The sequence below is a fragment of the Cryptomeria japonica genome, chromosome 10, assembly GCF_030272615.1.
Source record: "Cryptomeria japonica chromosome 10, Sugi_1.0, whole genome shotgun sequence".
NCBI lineage: Eukaryota > Viridiplantae > Streptophyta > Pinopsida > Cupressales > Cupressaceae > Cryptomeria > Cryptomeria japonica.
Genome location: NC_081414.1, coordinates 731,413,080 through 731,416,509, shown reverse-complemented (window position 1 = coordinate 731,416,509; position 3,430 = coordinate 731,413,080).

The following is a 3,430-nucleotide window of genomic DNA, read 5'->3' as shown; positions in this document are numbered from 1 at the left end:
TCCTTCGATTTCAATGTCACCGTGATCAATAAGATCTTGAATAAGATCTTTCAATCTATGACAATTGCTTGTCTTATGCCCTTTCCCTTGATGGAAATCACAATGTTCAGTATCTCTCCACCATGATGGTTTGACTTGAGGTTCATAGTTGGACATTTTGGGTAGAGTTACCAGATTTTCAGAAACCAGTTGTCATAACACTGTTTCGATGGGTTCCCCTAAGGGAGTGTATGTTCGCTTTGGTTTCTGTTGACGTTGTCTGGGTTCATCTTGGGATGTGATGCGGCCTTGATTTGGAGGAGCAACCATGTTAGTCTTAGGTGGGGGATTATGTCTTGTAAATCAGACCACAGGTTGCGCACTTTTGATAGTTCTGGCATCCACAACCCTGTCATTGACGATATTTTTGTTTTTGTTCCAGAAGTTTGGTTTGTCACTATTGAAACATGGGCGAGGGGCATCCTTTGGCTCATTGTAGATTTTGATTAGCCCTTTTTTTATGAGAACCCACTCACATTTTAAACCTTTGGTGATCATGTCATTCAAGGAATCTGTGTCTTTGAGGTCCAGGTGAAATTCCATTTCATCGTTTAAGTTGGAAGTAAATATTTCCACTAATTCTTATTCTAGTAATTGAAGTGAACGTCTGCTAGACATCTGAGGCCATCATTGCAGAAAGACTGAAAATAACTCGCTTGGTTTTTGTTTAGTGTTACACAGATCAGCCATTGTGATATCTCGTTCAATGTTGTGTGAGTAATGTGATAGGAACTTTTGGATTAGTTCTTCAAAGGTCCTAATGCCACTTGGTAATCGGGAAAACCATGATGTGGTTATTCCTCCCAAACTCTGGGGATAAATTCACATTAGATATGTATCTTCCTATGCCACTTCGAGGCAAGCTGAATGGAATTCTCTGACATGATCGCGAGGATCTCCTTTTCCTCTATACTTTTCGAACTTGGGTGTTTCAAACCCCCATGGAAAAGGTGGCATATAAAGATTCCTATCAAAGGGATAAGGACAAATGTCATTGAGTGAGAATTGATTTGTCTTCACACCACTATGAAGTTGTTGGGCGAGATTTTCAACTTGTTGCTACAACATCTCTATATCATTTGGAGGAGGAGGAGGTGGCGGATTACCTTGAGGAATGTTATTGTATATGGAGAAAATGGATAACAATAATAACGATATTGAAAGACTAAATGAATTCAACCACAAAACCCTAGCCTAACAACAACAAAGATCCACCATAACATATGAAGATTACCTAAGACAATGTAAATCAAATGAAATCACAAAGATTATACCATCACATGTCTAATAGGGTTTGGATCTCCATTCTTCCTATCTCCATTGATCTTGCTTGATATATTTGCTCTCAGATTTTATGTGCACAAGAGCTCAACAAAGAATGGAATGTGTTTGCAAGTAGGATCGTAGTGTAGTCAAGTCATTAAGATGATTGATTAGGGTTTGATAATGAAGGAAGCATCTCCTTATATAGAAGACACTATATGAAATGGAGGGATAAGATTGAGAGGTGTAAAAGGAGGTCGGCTATGATTAGAGGGTAGGTAAAAGAAATAATGAAATAATGAAAGGGGTAGGTAGTGTATGAATTAAGTGATGAATGACATGTGTCATGGGTAGAAAAGGTTAATGAATCAATTAAATAAATAAATATTTATTTAATTAATAGAGGAAGTGGGATCAATTAAATAAATAAGATATTTATTTAATTTAGGAAAAGGACAATTTAAATAAATAGATGTATTTATTTAAATGAGAAATAAGGCTAGAAGAGGATAAATGAATTAATTAAATAAATAAAGATTTATTTAATTAATAGAAGAATTAAGCTTAGATAATTAAATAAATAAAATATTTATTTAATTAGACTGGACAATTTTGGGTGTCTACATTTTGCCCCTCTTTGAGACAATGCGGCTTGTTGCGTTGTTTCAAAGAAGATAATATGAACTGATACAAAGTTGCCCCAAGATGGGAATGATATGTCCCCTCGAGAGATTGGATGAAAAAATATCTGAAAAGACCACAGACAATCTCTCGATAAGAAAGAAAGGCTAGAATGCACTGACCGGATAAAGTGACAAAGTCACGGGATAATGAAGACTGACTCGGGAGATGAGGGCTAGGGCAGTCTATAAGATAGACCACAAGGGAAATACATCCTCATCGTCATCTACACATCCAAGAGATCAGAGTGCAGAGTGAGAATAGAGCAGCAGCAGTCAGGAGCGATGGCCTTTGTTCACAGATTCGACCGCGTTCGCCGATTCCAGAGGCCAGCAGAGGCAGGAGAGCCGGTAAGTACCACAAAACCTCCTCGTACTTTGTTGCATTTATTGTTGTCATTAATGCATGCTAGGTAATGTAATAAATGCACTTAGAATATGGTCCAAAAAATGTCAAAAATGTGTAGGCGCGTCTGCGTTGGTGCCAGGCGCGTTTATGCGGTCTAAAAGAGCGTTTATGTCATGAAAGCACGTTTGTGTCCAAAAATGTGAATTTGTGTCTTCTAGGTCAAATCGGCAGTTATGTGATGAACATACGTTGTCGATTGGATAAGTTGCTGAGAGGATACACTCAAGTACTAGGATAACAAATAGGGCTAGGATTGACAATTCTGTGATAGAACATACGTTGCCAATTGGGAAACTTCTCAAGAGGATTCACTCAAGCAAAGGCCCTAGGATAGGATAGATCAAGGCACTTTGTGATGAACAGTGAGTACCAAGATATAGTACTTTGTGATGAACAGGGAGTACTAAAATATGAGCAACACTTTGTGATGAACAGTGAGTGCAAATGTGAGCAGCACTTTGTGATGAACTGGGAGTGCAAAACACGTAGTACTTTGTGATGAACAGGGAGTACCACTAGGATAGAAGCAACACTTTGTGATGAATAGTGAGTGTCACTAGGATAGATAGCAACACTTTGTGATGAACAGGGAGTGTCACTAGGATAGAATGCCATATGCACTTAGATAAAAAGTAGCATTTTGTGATGAATATTGAATGCCACGATGACTGACATGATTGATTTGCTTGACTGCAGGAGTATTTGCCTATGTTGGAGTCACGGGAGAGATTCCCGTCGACACATTGATTGTGACCTGAGCTGACCTTCGAGGACCGAGCGGCTATTGAGGCTATGGGTCTAAGACATATCCTGTATGTGCCTGAGTTTCGAGCGAACATGGGACTGCTGACTGCACTGGCGGAGAGGTGGCACTCCGAGACTTGCACCTTTCATTTACCGATGGGGGAGATGACAGTCACCCTGGAGGATGTATACAAGATTCTGCAGATACCGATCGATGGGGAGCTGATTTTGTATGATCAAGATGGAGACAGGGATGCCCTTAGATGAGTGTTCTAGGATCCGGGACTGGAGATGA